The following is a 25,598-nucleotide window of genomic DNA, read 5'->3' on the forward strand; positions in this document are numbered from 1 at the left end:
GCATACCTCGGAGATATATTGATTTTTTGGTTCCAGACAACCACAATAAAGCAAGTGATACAAATTTTTTGGCTTCCCAGTGCATATAAAAGTTATGATTACACTATACTGTAGTCTATTAAGTATGCAATAGCATTGTCTAAAAAATGTGCATGCCTTAATTAAAAAACGCTTTATTGCTAAAAAAAACACTAATGGTTATCTGAGACTTCAGCAAGTCATAACCTTTTTTGCTGGTGGAGGGCCTTGCCTTCGTGTGGATGGCTACTGATAGATCAAGGTGATGGCTGCTGAAGGTTGGAGTGACTGTGGCATTTTCTTAAATGAAGATACCAATGAAGTATGCCACAATGATGGACTTTTCCTTTCATGAAGGATTTCTCTGTAGCATGCAGTGCTGTTTGTGATGGTTAATACTAAGTGTCAACTTGATTAAATTGAGGGATACAAAGTATTAATCCTGGGTGTGTCTCTGTGGGTGTTGCCAAAAGACATTAACATTTGAGTCAGTGGGCTGGGGAAGACAAATCCACCCTTCATCTGGTGGGCACAATCTAATCAGCTTCTAGTGAATATAAAGCAGGCAGAACATGAAAAGGAGAGACAGGCCTAGCTTCCCAGCTTACATCTTTCTCCCATGCTGGATGCTTCCTGCCCTCAAACATCAGACTCCAAGTTCTTCAGTTTTGGGACTTGGACTGGCTCTCCTTGCTCCTGAGCTTGCAGACAGCCTATTGTGGGACCTTGTGATCATAAGTTAATGTTTAATAAACTCCTGTCCTTCTAAGAGAACTCTGACCAATACACTGTTTAATAACATTTTACTCACAGCAGAACTTCTTTCAAAATTGGAGTCAATCCCTTCAAACCCTGCCACTGTTTTATCAATTAAGTTTATGGAACAAACTAAAACCTTTGTTGTCATTTTAACAATGTTCACTGCATCTTCACCAGGAGTAGATTCCATCTCAAGAAACCACTTTATTTGCTCATTCCTAAAAAGCAACTCCTTATTCATTCAAGTTTTATCATGAGATTTCAGCAGTTCAATCACATATGCAGGCTCCACTTCTAATTCTGGTTCTCTTGCTATTTCCCCAACATGCGCAGTGACTTCCTCCTTTGAAATCTTGAACCCTTCAGAATCATCCATGAGCGTTACAATCACTTCTTTCAAACTCCTATTAATGCAGATATTCTGACCTCCTCCCATGAATCATGAATGTTCTTCATGGTATCTAGAATGGTGAATCCTTTCTAGAAGATTTTCAATTTACTTTGACCAGATCCATCAGAGGAACGTATGGCAACTACAGCCTTACAAAATGTATTATTTCTCAAATAATAAGACTTGAAAGCCAGAATTACTCCTTGATCCATGGGCTGCAGAATGGATGTTGTGTTAGCAGGCATGAAAACAACATTCACCTCCTTGTACAGCTCCATCAGAGCTCTCGGGTGACTAGATGTGCCGTCAATGAGCAGTAATATTTTGAAAGGAATCTTTTTTCTGAGAAGTAGGTCTCAACAGTGGGCCTAAAATCTTGAGTAAACCTTGGTGTAAACAGATGTCCTGTCACCCAGCTTTGTGTTCCATTTCTAGAGCACAGAGTAGATTTACCACAATGCTTAAGGGCCCTGGGATTTTCAGAATGGTAAATGAACACTGGCTTAGCCCCTAAGAAGAAAGTCAGCCTGTCCCTTGAAGCTTTGAAGCCAGGCACTGACTTCTCTCTAGCTATGAAAGTCTGAGATGATATCTTCTCCCAATATAAGGCTGTTCTGTCTACATTGAAAATCTGTTGTTTAGTGTATCCACCTTCAACAGTGATCTTAGCTAGATCTTCTGGAGAACTTGCTGCAGCTTCTACATCAGCACTTCCTGCTGCATCTTGCACTTTTATGTTATGCAGACGGCTTCTTTCCTGAAACCGTATGGCCCATCCTCTGTTAGCTTCACACTTTTCTTCTGCAGCTTCGTCACCTCTCTTAGTCTTCACAGAACTGAAGAGAGTTACTGCTTTGCTATGGATTTGGCTTTGGCAAATGTTGTAGCTGGTTTGATCTTCTATCCAGACCACTCAAACTTTCCCCATATCAGATATAAGGCAGTTTGCTTTCTTATCATTCATGTCTTCACCGAAGTAGCACTTTCAATTTTTTCAAGTTATTTTCCTTTGCATTCACAACTTGGGTAACTTGTACTGAGATAGACCAAAAGCTAGCCAGGCCTCTTGCACATTCCTTCCTCACTGAGCTTAACCCTTTCTGGCTTTGACTTAAAGTGAGATGTGAGAGTCCTCCTTGCATTTTAACATTTAGAAGCCACTGGAGGGTTGTTAATCGCCCTAATTGAGACCCAAGGAGAGGGAGTGAGACAGGAAATGGTCAGTGGAGCAATCAGAACACATACAATATTTATCAATTAAGTTCACAGTCTTATACGGGTGTGGTCTTATACCACAAAACAATTACAATAGTAACATCGAAGATCACTGATGAGGGATCTCCATAACAAACATAATAATAATGAAAAGCTTTGAAGTATTTTGAGAATTATCAAAATGTGACACAGAGGCATGAACAAGCACATGTTGTTGAAAAAATGGCACTGACAGACTTGCTTGATTCAAGGTTGCCACAAACCTTCAATTTGTAAAAAAAAAAAAAAAAATGCAATTATTTGTGAAGCTCAGTAAAATAAAGTATGCCTGTACATAAAATATACATACGTATAAATATTTTATCAAATTCCTCTATGGACACGTGCACACACACAGCAGTATTTTCTGCCATTTCCATTGATGGAATGGTAATTGAGACTAAACCTAAACCTCCCTCTTCAATAAAAGGGCAAATAACCTGAGTCTTTTGATAACTATGGAAGGAATCCATGTAGACATTTTCGAAACAGCCATTCAAAACAGCCTAGGCATTTTCCATCATGTACTTTCTACTTCTTTGATTTAACCAAAACTGGTTTCCTCCTGAAGCCAGTTTTTCCCCCTTTGTATTTTCATGGGTACAAAGAAGCTCCTTCTTTCAAAGTTTTCTTTAAGAGGCTTTGGGAGTGTTTCCTTTCTCGTTGTCCTGAATTTGCTGGGTCAGGAGAAGAAGCTAACAAACTCCTTGCTTCCATTTGCTTCCCACACTTGGCCAAGAAGCTCCACATCAGAGTCTACACCAGTGGTTTTTGAGCCTTATTGACTGGGCCTACATATCTGTGAAGAAACTGTTAAAAATACAGTTTTCCAGGCTTTATCCCCAGAGATTCTGATACGACAGGTCTAGGGCAGAGCCCCCAAACGTGCAGATTTAATACATATCCTACATACTCTGTGGCAGGTGGATCTGGGCTCAAAACACTGGTCAGACCATCTGCTTTTGTCACTTCCTCTTTCCTTACCAATTAATATCAACTAAAACCAGAAGTTTTCCCACAATTCTTGATCATTTTAATACAACTCTCTATACTTCTCTTTACCTAGGTCTCCTATGATTTCCCTCAGTGACTTTAACAGTGAAACCTGTCCAGCATCCTCACCTTAGAGATACCTGAATGCCTCAACACCAAGATCTTAGTTTCCACCCTACCCTAGCCGCTGGTTCCCTCCAATGTTTGCTGTGTGTCTATTATGTGCCAGGGACCGCACTCAGCCCTAGAGATGTAAAGAAGGCGAGCTGCATAATCCCTGCCCCCATGGGACTTAAGAGTCTCCTGAGACAAACCAACAGCGCAACGCTCACCCATCACCTTGGTTATACCTTGGCCCTTAGAGCCTGAATTTCTTCTGCAAAGAACTAGGACAACCCACCTTGTGGCTCCAACTTGCTCTTTCGCCACTTCTGTCATTTCCTTACCCCTGGAATATCTGCTTTTATTTTTTTAAAAAACTCTTATGAAGACGTTCAGTTCTTTATATTCTCTCAGGCTGTCAGCATCGCTTGGGCTTTCCTTGCCCAGCTTGGGACCCTTGGACAGCTCTTTAAATGTTACTAAATCCGGAACTCCTCTAATTCTGACCCTAACCCATTGGATTCCTTCTCCTCCCCCAGGCTGCTGAACACTCAGGAAATGGCAACTTGCTTCATTACAAATGAATACTTGATCTCAGCTGGGCTCTGAACTTAGGTCTTATGTCTTTTCCTTCCTCAAGGTCTTCCATCTTTTCCCACCTAAATCAATTCAAGAGTAGTTTCCAATGTTTTCCTTTTTTTTTTTTTTTTTTTTTTTTAATTTCTGACACCACCATTTGCATCCCTCTCTGCCTCTGGCCTTGCCTATCCCTCACAGGGTCCATCTGCTTGTAGCTCCTGGTAAAGCTTCTGCTAACTTCATTCAGCCTCTGCAACCCCAGAGAAAGGAGGATCGCCCTGTCTTGATTCCATTCCTTACTGCCTCCACTACTACTGTGCTCTTTCAATTATTACAGCTTTTGTTTTTTGTATTTTTTCCCTTTCTTTGGCATACAGATAGACTCAAATTTCTCCTATCCTAGCCAACAAAACCTTATGTATCACCCTGTCTGCCTCTTAAGCTACATCTCCATCTTCCTAATCATTAATCCCGAGTACCCCATACTCACAGCTCACCACTTTCCCACCCCATTGATTCCCATCCCCATCCCTGCTCTTTCAAAGGTCATCAATGAACGTTTCTGTCTTTCTCATTGCCTCTCCATCCCTGCCTCTATCCTGTTGGTGTATGTCCTTCCCAACATTTTCATGAGTGCATAGAGACACACCTATTCACATGTTCAAATACACATAGGAGTTATTATTATATAGTGATAAATGGAATCGGGCTAATATTGGGCTATGATTCATTCTCTCTCCTCTTCACTTAGCAATTTATCATGGAATTCTTTTCAGAGTAAAACACCCAGATTTATCTCATTTAAAAAATGGCTGCCTAATATTTCATTCTACGGATGCACACACGTTTAACCATTTTCTCATTGATATTTAGGCTATTCTTTATGTTCTGTGATTGGTAATGATGGAATAAATTCCTTTTAGATAAATCTGGTATTCTCGTGGTATGATTTATGTATGATATATTCTTAGACATGAGACTGCTAAATCGAAGTATACGTGCACTCAAAAATTCAATAAATTTGGACCAAATATTCTCCAAAGAGAACTTAACAACTTAGGTGCCCAGTGACAATGTTTGCCTAAATGTCCATGCCTCATCAGCAGTGGATGTTAAAATGGATTTTAATTTTTACTAGTGTAATAGGCAAACACTGCCATTTCCTTACTGTATTTTTTTTATTAGCAAACATTTTCATAGTCATGTTATATTTTGTCCTTGGAGAACAAAGTATACCTGCTCTTTTATTCTGTTACTTCTCCTTTCTGATTACAGAAATTTATCTTACATTGAAGGGTAGTAACCTTTTTTCTATCATGCTTTGTTTATATTTTGTCCCAGTACACCAACAGTTGTTTTTTTTTTTAACTTTCTCTGTGGTGTCTTGAGGTGCAAGAAGGTGTTAATATTTATGTACCCAAATATCTGTTTTCCCTTTTAGCTTCCTCTCTTATAAAACATTCTCTACTCCGAGTTATAAAAATATTTGTCTATAATTTCATCTTGATTTTTTACATTTATATTTTATGTTTACATATGGTCTGGGATCTAACTACTTTTCCCCAAATGGCCAACTATTATACACATTTATTGGAGAATCTGTTCTTTTCCTCTCATTGTTCAGAAATGACATTTTTGAATGGTTCCTTTCCAGGTCTCATCCCTTTCAATCCCTATATGGCAACTGCTTCTTTGGCTTCCTGGGTGGAGTATTTCTCTGGTTCTTCTTCATTCCTCGAAATCTTTTTCAACCTTCCTAATTGATCCATTATTGCCTCCTCTTCCTTCTGTTTTGCAATTTTCTATACTTGGCTGTCTCTTTTCAAATTCCCTCTTTGCCATCTCAGAGAGCTCTAACAATCTGCTCTATGCAAAGGACCTCCACGTCCACATCTGCAGGCCCATAGCCAGACATGTGTTTCCTGGAGGTCACCTGTGAGGGGCTGGTTAAGAAGCCCATCAAGTTGCCTAGGCTATGGGGGTTCATGATCTCATGTGGCAGATGGCCTGTTCACATCTCCAAATCAACGTGCCCAGACACACCTGTGTACATGCTCCTCCATGGGCCTCTTACTTGGGCTAATAGCAACACTCTCTTCTCAGCCACCCTACTTTCAACCCTCAGGATCATCTTGTGCCAAGGCCCCCTACACCCAGGCACCCATGTGGTCATTTGGTTTCACAAGCAAGTGTCTTCTCTGTCATTTATACAGACAAACAAGCTCAGAGCTCTCTACTTCACTAGCATCATGACTAACCAGTCTCCCTGACTCCTCTCATCGGCTACAGTGGAGTTGTGGTAGGAATATTAGAACCTTAAACTATTATTAGTAACATATAAAATGTCATTTATACATCTATATAACAGCCATTAGTGCTTGATAAGTAGACAGTTGCCAAAGCTTAAACGCACGTGTTGTTTCTTTACTTGGTAGTTTATTGCTACCACAGTACTCAGGTTCAAGTTAAACAAAATTACTTCCTTTTCCTTTTTCCCATACTGTAACCAATGAGAGAGCTGATAATACACCTCCATTCTTTCTGAGTGTCCACTGTGCACACAGTTCTGTAGTGGGATGCCAAAGCTTTTATGGGACCCTCAATGGACAGGAAAACAAAGTGCTCACATGGGATCTAACAGATGCCCACTTGAGTAATAGGAAAAGTCTGTCTGTCTTCCAGGGCTAACAGCTCATCATGTGAGGCACACAGAGCCCTGTCTTCCTTCTTCTTGTCAACAGCAGAGTAAATGAGTTGTACAATAGATCCAGTTCAACAAGGAGCCTGGACCTGGCACCCCCTTTCACCTTAACAGACTACAAGCACCACCAAAGAATCCACAATGAACAGATAGATTGTCTTTGGAAGCATCGGTAAGATCTCATAAGCGGGACTATCTTAGAGTATATCGATATGAAGCCTTCATGAGGGACACAGAAAATAAAACCAAACATTACGACAGTGATTCAAACTCACAGTTAGTTCTAAGCATTAGTGAGCCAGCCCGCGGCTGACCGAAGTTACATGCTAAATTAAGAAAGCTTCTTTCCTTAATTTCATTTTCTTCTTCTTTAAACGTTAGACTCTGTTGGCATCTTGGGCAGCTGGAGACGGTGGCCCCAGTCCCTGTTGTGAAGAAGCAAGCAGCCAAGGTGATGAATCACCTGAGAGAGACCCAAGAATGTTGGCACTTGCAGGACATCTGGCCCCAAGAGACCTCACCTGCTTTGTCAAGTGGCCCTGCTACATCCAGCTGCGGTGACAAAGGGCTGTCCTCTAAACATGGTTGAAAGTGCCTTCATGAGGAACCAGTTCGTCCAGGCCTTGGGCAGCAAAACAGCACTCAGCTGCCTAGGCTGGCTCACAGGTACTGACCAGAGACAGAGCAAGAGAAGAACTGATGGCTGCTGGCCCAGGCTGAGAAGAAAGCTGCCAGCAAAGGGGAGGTCCCCACTGGAGACCACCTGTCCTTGGTGCAGGGGTTGACACTGTTGCTACCTTGTGGGAGAACAAGGTGGCTCAACTGGTGGTGACTGCGCACGACATGGATCCTTTCCAGCAGGCTGTCTTCCCATCTGCCCTGTATCATGAAAGGGGGTTCCCTACTACATCATCAAAGGAACGGCCAGACTGGGACATCTAGTCCACAGGGAGACCTGCACCAGTGCTGCCTGCACACAGGTTAACTGGGAAGACAAATGAGCTCTGGCTAAGCTGGTGGAAGCTACCAGGACCAGTTACAATAATGGGTATGCTAAGATCACTGTCACCGGGGAGGCAATATCTGGGGTCATAAATCTGAGGCTTGCATTGCCAAGTGGCAAAAGGCAGAGGTCAAAGAACTTGCCACTAAACTGGGTTAAATATATACTGCTGAGTTTCTGTACTTAAAATTCTCCTTCAAATAAACCAAAAAACCTTAAATTCTTCATTGTGGAGACGCACAGCAGCATAACAATATTATTCCACATCCCAAACCAATAACATTAAGCACCACAAGGCTGTAAGGAACCACACCCTTCATGAAGCCCACACTGATTCTTGATAGAGGGCTGAGAAGGGTATTTTCTGAGCAGCCACAAGACTGTGCCACCTGGTAAACAAAAGCTGGTGTCAGTTCTTTCTCAGCCCTGAGGATATAGGATAATAATAGTAAATTCTGGGACTTTAAAATGTTTCAGACATAGGGAGAGGTTGTCACTCCAGGCTGTCATCCAGCTAGCAGTCTCTTATTTTACAAATGACAAAATAAGATTCAAGAAGATAAAGATACCTGCCAAGGGTTGGGTACAGTGGCTCATGCCTGCAATCCCAGAACTTTGGGAGGCCAAGACGGACAGATCACTTGAGGACAGGAGTTCAAGACCAGCCTGGCCATCATGGCAAAACCCCATCTCTACTAAAAATACAAAACTTAGCCAGGCATGGTGGAGGACATCTGTAGTGCCAGCTATTCAGGAGGCTGAGGCACGAGAATCTCTTGAACCCAGAAGGCAGAAGTTGCAGTAAGCCGAGATTGCGTCATTACACTCCAGCCTGGGCAACAGAGCCAGACTCTGTCTTTAAAAAAAACACCCACCAAGGCAACACTGCCAGCTTATGGCACATTACTACCAAGGTCTCCCAAGTCCCTGTTTCAGTGTTTTTTTCCTACTATATCACAAAGTAATTAACTTCAAGTTATTACTTCCTTGTAAATATCTTTATTGGGTGCAATTATACAAAATGTTGAAAGTGTTAGAGCCTTTGGTATAGATTTAACACATTCATTTCTTCTTCCCCAAGACAATGACCACCCATCTCTAGGGAATCCAGGGGACAAATATCATTCTGCCAGAGATGCTATCCCTTATTTGCTTCTCTGCATTTTTTTTTTTTTTTTTTTGAGACGGAATCTCACTCTGTTGCCCAGGCTGGAGTGAAGTGGCATGATCTCAGCTCACTGCAGCCTCTGCCTCCTAGGTTCAAGCGATTCTCCTGCCTCAGCCTCCTGAGTAGCTGAGAATACAGGTGTGCACCACCACACCCGGGTAACTTTGGTATTTTTAGTAGAGATAGGGTTTCACCATGTTGGCCAGGATGGTCTCGATCTCTTGACTTTCAGTGATCTGTCCATCTCAACCTCCCAAAGTGCTGGGATTATAGGCGTGAGCCACCGCGCCCAGACTGTTTTTGTTATTTTCTTAAAAAGGAGACTCATTCAAGCATTTCAAAAGCGATAGTCCAGATACAAGAGTGGCTGCTGTTACTATTTTAGCAAAATGAGTCAGCTTAGAAAGATGATCCTTCTCCACACAGTCATTAGTGTTACCATCTTGAAGACAGATTATTAAAACAATAAAAATCCCACTATATCTTGCCATGGCCATTCTACCAAAAAAATTCCATTTCAATAGTATTTTTTTAAGGCTTAACAGACACAATTCATTTCACAAATAAAAAAATGCTTGAGCAAATCATAAAGCTATCCCAACTTTTTAAGTAATCAATTAAATTTAAAGCACCTTATGATTTTGCACATTTAAAACCATATTCTAAGAATAATTGTTTAACAGATAAGAACTCACAGATCCTTGAGCTGAATGCTTTATGTTAAAAAAAAAACTACTGAAGAAATGGTGTACATTTATATAAAGTACATAAGTCTAAAGTTTCAGAAATCCCATCTCTGTTGTCAAGCACAACTTTCCAGAGGCATCACCACTGATAAAGCAGTTTAACTCTGGAAGCGTGTTTTAGCACAAGAGGGCAATCACTAAACACACATCTAGCTGCCTTAACATGTACATCTGATTTCAAAAAAAAAGAATATCTTCCTTTAAAGAAAAAAGAGAAGTAAATATGACAAATCAATGGAACATTACTGTTCCTTCAAATCAATGACCTTAGTTGTGCAAAGATCAACTGTCTCTCTTGAAATTATTATTCTCCTTGAGATGCGTACATTTAGTAATAAAATCAATTGTGTTAAGACGCACGAATGTGCAATCAGTTAGGTTCCTGAAAACAATCTTCAGTAATGCATTTGATGCAGTTCAGATACTGAGCTATCTGAGGCAAATGCCAGGACTCCCATTATCGCCAGTCATGAGATGTGCTCATCTATGAAAGATGAAGGTAGGCTGCAAAGGGCAGCCCCTTCAGACAGAAGAATGTCTGGTGATAGCAACTCCTGCCTAATTTTAGAGCCTGACAGGTTTAAAGGAGAATGTTCATAAAAGGGTGTTGAGCTCCCCCTTTTTATCAGAGTTGACAGAGGCCACTTGTGTGGTCTGTGCTACGTGTGCCAAATAAATCTGACAAGGAGCAGAACTGCTCTGAGTCCACAGGCAGCATGCAGAGGAACAAGACATTCCATTACCAAAAGAACTGGACAGTAGGCGGGCAACCTCCGTGCTTCAGTTACCCTGTAACATGAGCATATGAAGAACTTCCTAGGACTTAGAGGGAGGCATTACATGTTTCTGTGCTGTACTAAGGTGAAAAATGCCAGCCTGGCATTAGAAGGTTGTCATCTTGTCTATGTTCCAGGCATTTAACTTTTGGGGAGTGGAGAGGAGTTTAAGAGTCATCTTTGGGCAGAAAATACAGAAGGAAAGTCTATTCTAGACTGCTTTAGTTAGTTTTTCCAAGGATGGCTGGGCATTTTGGTAACAGTGGGGATTTAAAAGCTCCCTTAGGATATCTCAATAACAGCAAAGTCAGTCTATTTAAAATCTGTTTTAACTTTTAGTACATTTCTTGAGCACCAACAATGTGCTAAGTGCTATACTGATCATCTCTGCAGAAATTCACCAGCTCTCTAAGGCTCAGCCATCTGTTTTTTGGAATAATACGCCTTTTCCCAGTCTCAAACTGTGAAGCCAAAAGCGAAATAGAAAGTGGAAGTTCTGACTACAAGGAAAGAAGGGCAGTGAAGGAGGCACAGCTGGATCTCGTGCTATGGCACTTTGATGAGTTTATTTGGATTTTAGCGGTAACCTGGTGTTTTGAGGTAGAAAGACACACAGGGCTATGATGAATAAATCTGACTTGATTGTAGAACATCAAAGCCATCTTCAGTTCCACTGGTATGATCTCTTTGTAGTTAATGAAGACACACAATCAGACATTTTCATTAAAAGTGAAGGAACCCTGCTAGACGCGGAGGCCCAGAGAAAGCAGCTTCTGTTTTGGTACAGGCAGAAACTGCCCTGTAACATGGCTCACTGCAATGGGATTTATGCTGCACATGGAAGGCATATGCTGTGTGTTTTGCTCCTGCATGAGAACCACATGATGAGTCCATCATCAGAGGGTTATGAGTTCTGCATTGTTTGCCTTCAATAAATATTTGCTGAATGAATACAGAATTGCATATTAAATACACACTTTTCTTTTGTTCTCTTCGGCCAGCTCTCTTTTATTGACAATGTGACGTTCAGGCCTTCACTGTGTACTTCTGCAGCGGGTACAGCCGCTCCTTCCGCGGCTGCTTCTTGGTCTTCAGGTTCTCCTCGTGCTTGCTGGGCCAGTGGCGCAAGCGCATGTTTTCTCAGGCCGCAGGTCCAGGGGCTTGTACCTCTTGCCCTTGTAGAATTTCCTGAGGTTTTCTTTGTGTGAGTCTGGTTAATTACGGTGAGAACACGGGCAATGGAATTGTGGACGACACGGATCTTAGAGAGCTTGGAGACCGCGCCGCCTGTCAGTGGCGATGCGCAGCTGGGACAGCTCCACCTTCAGGTCGTCCAGCTGTTTGAGCAGCTCCTCTTTCTCCTTCCCGTGAAGGTCCCGAGACTTGATCTTAGCCATTGCTGCACAGGCCGCCCCCGCCGCCTGCTCCGAGGGCTAAATACTCTCTTTTTGACCCTCAAATACCTATACCAGCTTGCCTCAGGTCCGGAGCTCAAAGTCATTGTAGCTACCTCTCCCACACCATCTTATCCCTGCCTGCCTGCACAGGGGCCTTGGCTTCCAGGACTCCTGCTTCCAATCTGAGCACCTGTTACCAGATTAATCCATGTAAAACCTCCCTTTTAATCTAAGTCACTCTACTATTCAAAACAGTCAATGCCTCTCCATTCTCTACAAAATGAAGTCCATGTATGTATGTATGTATGTATGTATGTATGTAAAGCAATCCTCATCCTCCTGGCTCAGCCTCCTGAGTAGCTAGGACTTCAGGCATGCACCACCACATGCAGCTAATTTTTTATTTTTTGTAGAGACATGGGTCTCATTACGTTGCCCAGGATGGTCTCAACCTGCTAGCCTCAAGCAATCCTCCTGCCTGGGCCTCCCGAAGTGCTGGTGTGAACCACCAAGCCCATCCAAAGTCCACGTTTTAGACCAGCAATTAAAGTTCTCCACTTTCTGCCTTCAACTTCTCTCAGTTCTTCCCAACTTCAACCAGCCTCTCTAGTGATATTGCTGTTTCGCATCTCCAGAGCCCCAATCCCAATGTCACATGCCTTTCTAAACCAAATCATGACTGAAAAAAAAAAATCTATTGGCTCTTAGAAGTTCACTTGTTTGACCTCCTCCTCCCTCCCCTATCCAATGCAGACACCCACAAAGCTACATCTCAGGCAGGTTCATCCTTTGCTTAAATATTTCTAGTAACAAGAAAGAAACTTAAAACAGCACAAATGGCCATTCATTGCATTTTGGAGCCTCTCTGTTAGAAAGTTATTCCTTACCTGAAAATGTTAAAATAACCAAAACCAAAAGAAACAAAAGTTAGCCAAGGTTCTGCAGACAGAACCTAGTGACAGAACCTTGCAAGCTAATTATCAACTAAAGTTTCCATACATTTAAAAACAAATGTTAAAATACCTGCCAGTTAGTTTCTATATTTTTCACAACAGAGTTTTCTTTAGTTCATACTTTGGTCAAAATTCACATTATTTATTTTACTTGACTTGTTTAAAACACTTATTTAGTTCTTACCATGTAACAAGCAAGCACTAGTCTAAGGGCTTTAAAAATATTCTCTCATTTTAATCCAAATATGAGGTCTATACAGTTGGCTCTCTACATCCATGGGATTCACATCTGCAGAGTCAACCAATTGTGGATTGAAAAATTTTTTTTAAACCCAACAAAAAATAATAATACAACAATAAAAAATTTAAAGAACAGGAGAGTATAACAACTATTTACATAGTGTTTACTTTGTATTAGGTATTATACACAGTCTAGAGATAATCTAAAGTGTGTGGGAGGACAACCATAGGCTGTATGCAAATGCCGTGCCATTTTATATAACAAACTTGAACATCCTCAGATTTCGGTATCCACAGGGTGTCCTGGAACCAATCCCCTGTGGAATGTACTACGAATACCCCCACTTTTCAGCTGGGGTCATTCTGATGCAGATAAATTGTTAAGTAAGGAACCCAAGTCATACATCTCGTAAATTATGGAGTCAGAATTTGAACCCAAGCTTTCTGGCTCCATACTGTATGCTCTTAGCCACTGTAAAAAGGAAATCAGCCAATCCCCTCCCCCTCCTCTGGGGGCCCCTCCTGAACTCTCCATGGCACTGTACTGTGCTCCCATGTGTCCCCGTTCTAGGCCTGTGCATCTATTTGCCTCTGTATCCAGCAAGGTACCCAGAAGACAGTAGGTGCTTTGAAAACATGCTACATCAAGACATAAATTAATGCCCAAACTGGACCCTACATTTCAATTAAATAATATCAGAAAAGTATATTGAATGGTGTTTCATTAAAAAAAATTTATACAGAGCAGCCTAGAGTCTTGCCTGAAAATCCTTGTAAGTTGAAAAATAATAAGATAAAATTAACTCTGGTTGAGGCACTTAAGAGATTACATAAGCTTTTTGAGGTCACAAATTTCCAACTTATTACTAATGAAAAATATTTAACATCTGACATTTTCCTTATGTGTAGCTGTTAATCTATTAATTTGGCAATGCCAGGGCAGAGGAGCTTTATGGGTTCTTAAACTGTTTAGTTATGGTAATTTGCTGCATGAGATTGCACCTGCATAATAAAAACCCAACAAGGATATGTGAAATTCATTTCAAATCCTCATTAACTCAAAACTACAGCAGACCACTTACTTGTTTTATTGTAAGTAGAAAAATAAAATTAATAACCAAAATGCTGAAAAGACAAACTCTGGTCAGAATGTTCATTAATAGAACAGAAGAGAACTGTGCAGCCTTAAAAATTTGTGGCTGGTAACTATTCACCCCTTAAAAGGGTGAACTACTAAAGAGAGGCCGATGTTAGTGGGGAAAAAGCAGAGCAGTGTTTGTGCAACCAAGCAGTTCATGGCAGTGTGGGGGATTAAATGGGACTGTATGAAGCTGAGTGTGGCCCCGAATTAAGGACAGCATCAACAGAAGTCCTAGAATCAGGAAGCTGGCATAACTGTTCAATACCATTTTTTTGTTTTGCAAAGAGGTGGTCAATTAGAAGAGACTGAACTAGAGGCGTAGAGGCGGTATCACAAATAGCTACTGGGAAGTAACTCACTAGTGGGGTGGGGAAAAACGGGGCAGGGGGGACATGAAGGCAAATCACAAAGCAGAAATCCTGCTGTGAAGGTAAAAGAACAAATTCTTTTTGATTTATATTCTGAACTTGGCTGTGTGAAATGTTTTATATTTGTGCAGTGGAATAACAGTAGCAGAAATCTTATCAGTCAAATCATATATATCTTTTTTGACAGCCCAGACATGCCTCCCACCACTCTAGCCCCAGCATTATCATCATAGACAGATTTTTGCATATTCCTTTGTTTCTAAACACAGAAATATACTTTTAATCTTACAGATATATCCTTTTCTTACTTTTTTTTTGGGGGGGACAGGTTCTGACTCTGTCACCCAGGCTGGAGTACAGTGGTACAATCATAGCTCACTTGCAGCCTCAAACTCCTGGACTCAAGGGATCCTTGTGCCTCTTGTCTCCTGAGTAGCTGAGACTACAGGTATGTGCCACCATGCCTGGCTAATTTTAAAATTTTTTGTAAAGATGGGGTCTCACCTATGTGTCCCAGGCTAGCCTCAAACTCCTGGGCTCAAGTGATCCTCCTGCCTCGGCCTCCCAATGTGCTGGGATTACAAGCGTGAGCCACCTTGCCCAGCCCTATATATACCTTTTTATTATCACCAGTAATCAAGAAAATGAAAGCTGAAGATGACTAACTGAATCATGTTCACGAAAGATCTAGAAAAGAACATGGTATACTTTACTGATGATAGATGGCATTCAGGATGGTGGATGGGGAATACTGATGATTATGAAGCACTGGGGTGCATACACAAAGGCTGGCAACAAAGTCTGTATGTGGAGTGCAAGAACTTTCATTCAGCGCATTTCCAGTAATATTTCTACTACCTGGTAATTAGCACATATGTCCTGGGCTGTAAGGAAACCCTTCATTCATGAGAAGCAGAGTTAGGCTTCCTGACCCCTCACATGGTCAATCCACTGCTACCTGACATTGACTGGCTCCTCTCATAGTCAAATGCTCACAGCCAATCCCAGCACTGCCCAGTCTATATCCCCTGTGACTTCTCTGCAATACCACACCATCCTCCTTGAAACTCTTCTCCTCTGGCTTCTGTGATGCCAGCTTTTGTGGCTCCTCCTCCTCCTGTGTCCCTGAAATGTGAGACTGTGGTCCTCTTCTCCCACCATACACACTGTTGGAGTTTTTGGCTGTGCCCATGGGCTCCTCCTCCACCACCACCACCCCCCCCCCCGCCCCCACCACCCCCTTCACAACTTTCCCTGGAACCTGACTCTAATTCTCTAAGCACCTGGTAGGTAGATGGCCTGATACGAATCGTACACAGGCCCTTAAGGGTCTGGATCTGTCTCCCTTTCCAGGCTCACGTGCTATGGGGCTCCAACCAGGCTACTTGCTTATCTGCAGCACTGTGAGGACACCTTTGCTTTTGTACAAGCTATTCATTTCCACTGGATTGGTGCCTTCTAACTCTAGGTTGCTGCATGCTTACAAACATTTGGAAAGCTTTTAGACAAGCTGACCAATAAAAAAGCAATTCTACTAACCTGTAAATTCAGCTGACCTAGTCCTTATTGTGTTTTATGAGACTCTGGGATCATTACTTTGGATTTATTTTCTTCAGACTCTGGATGCTTACAGCTTCATCCTCTTAGTGGCTTTGGCTTTTCTAATATCATGTTTTTAAAAGTAGCTTGTTTCTTGCATTCAACTTCCTTTCCCTTCTTCACTCCTCAGTATTTGTAGGAATTTGTATGTATGATTTCTTTTCTTCATTATTTGTTCCTTGTGCTCTTTCCATCTGCCCAAAACTCCTTTGCAGGAGGCCTTGTTTCCAAGAGGAGCCTTAGATGCTTCTCCTTCTCCAGGTTCCCACAGAACCTGTGAGCAGCTTATTAATATGGTTTTCCCTCCACTGAATTGCTGGAAATGCTTGATTGCATCTCCATTTTCCCTAGTAAACTCTATCCTGCCTTATATTCCCAAAAATAATTATTTCACAGATATTTACTAAGCACACCACCAGTGCATAGTGCTTAATAAATATCTGTGAAATAATTATTTTTATTTGCTTAAGCAATGTTTTCACTCAGTCATTCTTTTCTTTTGAGATGGAGTCTTGCTCTATTGCCCAGGCTGGGGTGCAGTGGTGAGAGCTCGGCTTACCGCAACCTCCACCTCCCGGGTTCAAGCAATTCTCCTGCTTCAGTCTCCTGAGTAGCTGGGATTACAGGCACCCACTACCATGCCCGGCTAATTTTTGTATTCTTAGTAGAGACAGAGTTTTTCCATGTTGACCAGGCTGGTCTTGAACTCCTGATCTCAGGTGATCTGCCCGCCTCAGCCTCCCAAAGTGATGAGATTACAGGTGTGAGCCACTGCGCCCGGCCACACTCAGTCATTCTTAGACACTTACTGTGATTTCTCACTTGCAAATTCCTTTTTATTTAAATTAGGATTAGTCAGTACAACCATCACCATCTTTAGCATCCTTTGGTTTCTTTATCGGGCACGGTGACTTCTGGGGCCTCACTTAGACTAATGCAGCATTCAAGACATTACAAGAAACACAATGAAGAAAACATGCACATAAACCAATACAAATACTGAGAAGTGAAGAAGGAAAAGGAAATTGAATGCATGAAAGAAGCTATTTTTTAAAAAGATGATGTTAAAAAAGCCAAAAGCCACTAAAAGAATGAAGATTTGACCGTCCAGAGGCTGAAAAAAAAAAATAAATACAAAGTAATGATCCTAGATTCTCATAAAACACAATACGGAATGGGTCAACTGAATTTACATGTCAGTAGAATTGCCTTTTTACTGGTCAACTTGTCTAAAAGATTTCCAAACATGTGTACACATGCAACAACCTAGAGTTGGAGGGCTCCAGTACAATAAAAGCATGCTAGGAAAATAGACAAATTTACTTTGATGCTCTATAAGGGAGGCACAGTATAATTTTCTGTTTTGGTTATAAACTATGGCCTAAAATAACTCTTAAAGGCTAGATCACACAAAAAATTTCACAGAAGTAAAACTCGTAGTACAACATTCACTTTTCTGGCAATATTTGTCCATTTCTAGTGGACAAATTACCCTACCAGAGGAGAGGAAGATGGTCCAACATAGAAATATTAAAAAAAAAAAAAGTTTCACTTTTATAGGTTTCTGGCAACAACCAGATCATTTCAGACTCTATCTATCACAACCACTTTCAATCGTCAAGTACTTAAACATATCTACTCTGTGTTCTGGACTCTGGGGACACAGCAGTGGGGAAAACCACATTCTAAAGGGGAGACAGACAGACACATGAATGAAAATCTAATGTCAGCTGGTGATGAGTGCAATGGAGATACGGGTAAGTGAGTGGGGAAGGGCTGCTATAGTACACAGGATGGAGAGGGAAGGAGTCTCTGATCCATGCAGAGTAAGTGACTCTGTATAGTACAGAGGATGGAGGGCCAGGAGTAGGGGCAGTCCAGGCAGAGGGGAGGGGTGGAGTGGGTGAGTACATGCATGTATGCCAAGCAAAGCAAGGAGGCCAGAGCGGCTGCAGCAGGGGGGTGAGGGAGAGTGGCAGGAGATGAGTGAGGGAGAGGGCAGGGGCCAGGCTGGTGGGGTCTCATGGGCATTGCTCAAGGCTGGTCAAACTGGCAGCCAAATGTTATCATGAGGGCTAGGCTATTTATTAAGTAGCCACTTTATCCTATGAAAAAATGGCAAAGAGTCCCTACTGTTTTAGTTTTGATCTCAGAACTGACTGCCCTGCCTGCTAACACTGACCCCAGCCAGGATGTCAGCCCACTAATGCATCAAGAATGATATAAATCATTCCCCAAACTGACACCAACACAAACTCTCAATATTGTGGGTGTGATGTGTTTATGCGATCTCGACTCACCGCAAACTCTGCCACCCAGGTTCAAGCAATTCTCCTGTCTCAGCCTCCCGAGTAGCTGGGACTACAGGTGTGTGCCACCACACCTGGCTAATTTTTGTATTTTTAGTAGAGATGGGGTTTCGCCATGTTGGCCAGGCTGGAAAACTACCTTTTTTTCTTTTTTCTTTTTTTATTTTTTAGTTGAAACTCAAGATAAAACAAGTAAGCAAATGGAGAATTCAAGGCCTGAGAGGTCTCACAGAAGGAGAGCAAGGAGCTGGTGCTTGGATTCCCTGCACTGACGCACCCAGACACTCTTGCACACTCATTCCCTCCTGGCAGAATGGAGAAAACGCTCCTTCTCCTTTGAAGGCCAATCCTTCTTCCTATGGCTGTGGCTCTCTTCCCCTTCTCAAGGGAACTTGTTTCTGAGTGATTCTCTCCGTCTAGAACAAAACCATCAATGCACCAAGGCAATCTAGTTTCTCTCACTTAACATGCCATTGAACTCATATGCCCCATGCAACTTTTCATTGTCTGGAGCCCATTTTCTTCCCCTCTCCTACCTTCTCCTGGGTCCTGAACTTAATGACACAAAAGCTATGGAAAGCCTTGTTGGTAAAGTTTTATGTCATTAAGATTGATTTTTTTATAGGTTTTCTTAGCACAGCTGTACAAGTTATTCTACAGGAAGAAAACATCAAATTTGAAAAGTAATCGGAAGAAGAGAGAGAGTGGGAAGATGTAAACCACAGCTGTTAAAAGTCAGAGATGCGTGATTAACGTACCCAGGGATTGTATTTTTCTTAAAAAATTTAAATATTTTTAATAAGCTTTTCACATCATACCATTAATACAAGATTATTTTAACTAGCAAAAATGCAATACAAAAATATGTAAAAGCATAGCTAATTCTCCCCATCTTCAATCACACCCATCCATAAAGAAACCAGTGATAAGAGCATCTATCTCCTCCTCTCTTGTCTTTCCTGATACACCCTGTTCAGCCCTCGTCAGCCCTACTACTCACTGAAAGTGCTCTTATCAATATCACCAATAATCCACCTTGTCAAATCCAGTAACTCCTCTTCCTTCCTCATTTGCCCAACCATCAGCACTAGGTGTTGCCTGCCACTCCCTCCTTTTAATCCCTTTTCGTGGACTTCCTGCTCTGCCTGGTGAGGTCTCTGTTGGTTCAGCTCTCACCTCCCTGGCTGCTGCTTCTCAGGCTCCTTTGCTGGCTCTTCCTCCTTCAACTGACCCCCCTAGATGTGGGGCTGCCCCAGGCATAGTCCTGAGCCTTCTCCACTCTTTATATGCTCTGCATGTGACTTTGCCCTTGTCCCTGGATTTAAGTAACATATTTATGCTGAAGATTCCCACTTAAAACTCTAACTCAGATCTCTCCTTTGAGCATGAGACTCAAATATCTAACTCCCTATTTGACACTGCCACTTGGATGATATTTAACATGTACCACAAACTTAACACGTCCAAAATATTTATCCTCCTAATCTCATCCTACACAACCCACTGCCAACTCACTGATAAATGGTACCAGTTTCTCAGATTCAAAATCTCAGTCATTCCTCATGCATCCTTTTTTCTCAGCCTTCCAACATGCAATCCCTTAGTGTGTCTTCGCAATTCTACCTTCTAGGTATATTCCAAACTCACCAGCCCACCTTGTCCACAGTCCCCACTCTAGCCTGGGCCACCTTATCTCTTATCTGGTCTACTGCTACCAATGTCCATCTGCTCTCTCTGCTTCCTTATCACCCCCTCTAATCTGTTCTTCACAAAACGGAAAATGATTTTCTTACATCATAACCATGTCTCTCTCCAGTATAAAACTCTGCAGTGACTCCCATCACACTTGGAATGAATCTGACATTCCCTAACACGGCCATGAGGCTCTCTGCCTTCCCCCTGCCCTTCATCCACTCCCCCCTTACTCACTGGGCTTCTCTTAGGTCCTCTCTGAGACCAAGTGCTTTGTTCTCAGGGCCTTTGCTTTAACGTTCTGGGCCGCCTGTCCCCCATTTTCACTTGGTTAGTTCCCTCTGAGCCTTTAGGTTTCAAGTGAAAACTCAGGGGAGCTTCCCGTGACCACTCCAACTGTACAGGGCCTTCTGCCATTCTCGGCTGCAGTCTTTATTTCATGCACAGCTCTTCTCCCAACTTGCAATGCTGACATTTATTTTCTGTTCACTTGTTTTTGCCTGTATTTCTCGTAAGGGCAAAGACAACCTCTCTTCACGTCGCTGCTACATTCCCAGTGTTTAGCACAATGCTTGGCACATGGCAAATTCTCAATAAAAACAAACTGACGGGATGAATGAAAGGGGTTCTTCCCCATCCCACCTCCACCCATCAATGCTGACAGAGAATTTCTGATGAAGGCAAGGAAAGGCAGCCATACATAGACATAAATGAATTGTAAATCCAAACAGGTGAGCTTTAGGAATCCCAGAACACTCCTTCGTTGCTCTTATTTCTAAGGATTCTGAGCAATGGTGTCAAAGCATTTCCAAACACAATCAAATCTGCAGATTCTTAAACAACATGCCATCCACAGTTCAGATTATACTCTTTCTAAGTCTCTTCCAAATACTTAAATTAGCTATATACATATTAAATTCTGGAGTTGAATTAGATATATCCTAGGCAAAACAGAAAACTTGAGGCTCCAGATGTAGGTAGCACATATATAATGATTTTTTACTTGCAGGCTAAATGATTTTCTATTTGAAAGCCAATTTCACAATCACCCTCTACCTGAACTGAGATCAAAAAAGCATGCTGTTTAAAGACATGCTTGTATGCATATATTAATGTTTATGGCTACTTCTATACAGGCATATGTATACAAATGTACACACATAGAGGCTAGGAGGAAACAAAGAGTCATCTATTACTTGATTCAGAACTAACTGGTAGATGCTCTTAAAGACAGAATTAAAATGGGCTGCATTTGTCAATTCAGCCTGAGAAGATGATTTAAATTTTTCTTTTGAGACATGAACCAACATAAATGATGAAGCTTTCTCTAGTGTCTTAACAAAGCCACAGTGTTTTATATCAATTTCTGCATGAAGACCCAGAACTAACTACCTCAGAGTACTCAACTGTTTAATTGTGACAGCCTGATCAGAGAAGCCAGCACCACTTCTCAGGGCAATTCAACTTTGAAGCAATGAGTTTATGTACGAAGAACATGGGCACACATCCATGCTGTATTTTCAACTAACAGCTGAATGTCCTCTTTCCCCGTCTTCTGCTTTACACTGAGCTCCCAGGGGCAGGAGCAAGAAGACAAGCTTCTACAGGACAGTTGGCGTTTGGATGAATATTGAAAGATGTGTGGAATTTCAGAAAATAGTAAAGAAAAATGAGCAGAACCAGGATGGGTCATGGAGAAACGAGGCAGAGGTGAGTCTGAGTATGGTGGTCCGGGGCTACGGGGCGGCACTGGGGCGCGGCTGTATGAAGAAGAGCATCAAAAGTTGTGTGGAGGAGCATGTACCCAACACAGACAATGACAAGGAACTTGCATGTGTTTCTACGAGGTACCCTCACAATGCCTTCCACTTCACAATATTTTACTGCCATTTTTATATCTATGACAACATTTCTGTCTATATCTTACATTGAGTCAGCACAGAGGGTGAACAGAGAATAATCCAGTCTACCTCCCTAAAACCAGGTCAAGGTACACTTAATCCAAATCAAAAGACTACACTTGTGGAGATGGAAATTTTTTCCTCCCTCCTTCACAGACCAATGACAGTGATGCCAGTAATGGTTTTTCCTTTAGGGAGATAATGGAATATCCCCAGCACTGGGTCTATTTTTACTCACCCATCACCCGTCGACCATCAGTGTAACTCCAGGCAAAGCAAGTGGAGGGGAGGGGAGGGAAGAAATCTGTGTAGCAGGTGGACAGCCCACACGAAGCTCCTATTATCTCTCCTCTCCTTTTGTTCTAAAACAGTATGGCAGAGAGCCAAAAACAGTTGAGTTTTGCTGGCAAACTAAAATGTTGCCCCGGGGGTTTAAGAAAAGCAGGAAAAGTTTACCCCCAACTCTTTTCTGCCAAGCCTTCTCTAGGCAGAGCAAATCTAAACAATGATCACAGTTGTGTTTCTAGATGGCCTGCTAATCCTATTAATTGTCTACCATCACCTATTAGGGAGGCAGAAATAGGGTTAGAGACACTGGGACAGATGTAACCCTGCAGGTAGAAAAATCACCTGCTTTTATGAGTACAGAAGTGGCCATCCAGACTCACCGCATAAGGGGCAGAGGTCTTGGGCTACAGTTTCCAAAACAGATCTGTGAATATTCTTCTGAATTTGAGTTAGAAGGTGGCTGGTGCCAGTGTTGGCATGAATGCCAATCCCTGAATACGATCCTGAGAGAAGTCAACCAGAGATAAGATGACAAAAGCAAAAGAGTAAATAAAGTTTTATTTTATTTCTGAATATATTTCAAGTGGGGGTTCAAGCTGCCACATGGTGACCAACACTAAGACTTAAATAAAAATCTAAGTGTGTGTCTATACAGGCACACCTCATAGATACTGTAGCTCAGGTCCAGGCCACTATAATAGAGCAAGTATCAAAAAAGAAGAAAGTCACACCCACTTCTGGTTTCCCAGTACATATAAAAGCTGTTTACACAAGTGTACGAAGCAATAGCATTATGTCTTAAAAAAAAGTACCTACCTTAATTTAAAAACACTTTATTGCTATAAAATGCTAATGATCATCTGGGTCTTCAGTGAGTTGTAATCTTTTTTCTGGTGGAGGGGTATCTTGCCTCAATGTTGATGACTGCTGATGATTGGGACGGTGGTTGCTGAAGGATGGGGTTGCTGTGGCAATTTCTTAAAACAACAATGAAGTTTGCCCACTAGTTGACTCTTCCTTTCATGAAAGACTTCTGTAACATGCAATGCTGTTTGATAGCATTTTGCTCACAGTAGAATTTCTTTCAAAACTGGTGTCAAGCCTCTCAAGCCCTGCCACTGATTTATCAACAAAGTTTATGGAATATTCTAAATTCTTTGTTGTCATTTCAACAATGTTCACAGCATCTCCAGCAGGAATAGATTCCATCTCAAGAAACCAATTTCTTTGCTCATCCACAAGAAGGCAACTCCTCATCCATTCAAATTTGGTCATTAGATTGCAGCAATTCAGTCACATCTTCAGACTCTACTTCTAATTCTAGATCTCTTGCTATTTCCACATCTGCAGTGACTTCCCCCATAGAGGTCCTGAATCCCTCAAAGTCATTCCTGAAGGGTGGAATCAACTTCTTCCAAACTCATGTTAATGTTGATATTTTGACCTCCTCCCATGAATCATAAATGTTCCTCATGGCATCTAGAATGGTGAATCCTGTCCAGAAGGGTTTCAATTTACTCTGCCCAGATCCATCCATTTGTAAGGCAACTACAGCCTTACAAATGTAGTCAAAATTACTCCTTCATCCATGGGCTGCAGAATGGATATTGTGTTAGCAGGTATAAACACAACATTCATCTCTTTGTACAGCTCCATCAGAGCTCTTGGGTGACTAGGTGCATTGTCAATGAGCAGTAATATTTGGAAAGGAATTGTTCTAAGCAGTAGGTCTCAACAGTGTGCTTAACAGATTCAGTAAACCACTGTAAACAGATGTGCTGTCATCCAGGCCATTTCTACAGCACACGCAGAGTGAATTTAGCACAATTCTTTTTTTGTTTGTTTTTTCGTTTCTGTTTAAGAGACAAAGTCTTGCTCTGTCGCCCAGGCTGGAGTGCACTGGTGCAGTCATGGCTCACTGAAGCCTTGAACCCCTGAGCTCAAGTGATCCTCCTGTCTCAGCCTCTTGAGAAGCTAGGACTACAGGCACATGCCACCATGCTTGGCTAATTTTTAAATTTTTTGTAGATAAATTCTGTATGGGATCGCACCACATTGCCAGGCTCATCTTGAGCTCCTGGCCCGAGAGTTCCTACTGCCTTGGTCTCCTAAAGCATTGGGATGACAGGCATGAGTCACTGTGCCCAGCTAATTTAGCACAATTCTTAAGGGCCCTAGGATTTTAAGAGTGGTATATGTGCAGTAGCTTCAACTTAAAATCACCAGCTGCATTAGCCCCTAATAGAATCAACCTGTCCTTTGGAACTTTGGAACTTTGAAGCCAGGCAGACTTCTCTTTAGCTATGAAAGTCCTAGATGACATCTTCTTCCAACAGAAGGCTGTTCTGCCTATATTGAAAATGTTTTAGTACAGCCACCTTCATCAATTATTTTAGCTAGATCTTCAGGATAACTTGCTGCAGCTTCTACATCAGCACTTGCTGCTTCACCTTGAACTTTTATGTTGTGCAGATCGCTTCGTTCCTTAAACTTCATGAACCAACCTCTGCTAGCTCCCTAATGTTCTGCAGCTTTCTCATGTCTTTTAGTCTTCACAGAACTGAAGAAAGTTAGGGCTTTGCTATGGATTAGGCCTTGGCTTAAGGGAAGGTTGCAGCTGGTTTCATCTTCTATCCAGACCACTCAAACTTTCTCCATATCAGCAATAAGGCTGTTTTGCTTTCTTACCATTCATGTGTTCACTGGCATAGAACTTTTTATTTCTTTCAAGAACTTTTCCTTTGCATTCACAAGTTGGCTAACTGTTTGGTGCAAGAGGCACCTATAGCTTTTGGCCTATTTTGGCTTTTGACATACCTTCCTCACTAAGCATAATAATTTCTAGCTTTTGATTTAAAGTGAGAGATGTGCATGTTTTCCTTGCATTTGAACATTTGGAGGCCACTGTAGGGTTATTATTTGGCCTAATTTTAACAGTGTTATGTCTCAGGGAATAGGGAGGTCTGACGAGAGGGAGAGAGATGAGGGTATAGCTGACGGATGGAGCAGTCAGAACACACACAGCATTTTTCAATTAAGTTCACCACCTTCTATGAGCGCATTTGTGATGCCCCAGAACAATGACGATCGTCACATCAAAGCTCACTGTGATGTAATAATGAAAAAGCTTGAAACATTGTGAGAATTATCAAAATGTGACAGACACGAACTGAGCACATGCTGTTGGGAAAATGGTGGTAACAGACTTGTTCAACACAAG

General features: G+C 41.9%; 1 protein-coding gene and 1 pseudogene across 1 annotated transcript in view; both read right to left on the bottom strand.

The window, feature by feature from the left end:
* Window positions 1–25,598, bottom strand: part of PREP (prolyl endopeptidase) — a 128,126-nt gene that overhangs the window by 13,396 nt on the left and 89,132 nt on the right. The gene's annotated exons all lie outside the window — the stretch shown is intronic.
* LOC100980686 (large ribosomal subunit protein uL29-like) lies at window positions 2,171–12,739 on the bottom strand (annotated as a pseudogene).

This window comes from Pan paniscus, chromosome 5 (genome assembly GCF_029289425.2).
Source record: "Pan paniscus chromosome 5, NHGRI_mPanPan1-v2.0_pri, whole genome shotgun sequence".
Taxonomy (NCBI): Eukaryota; Metazoa; Chordata; class Mammalia; order Primates; family Hominidae; genus Pan; species Pan paniscus.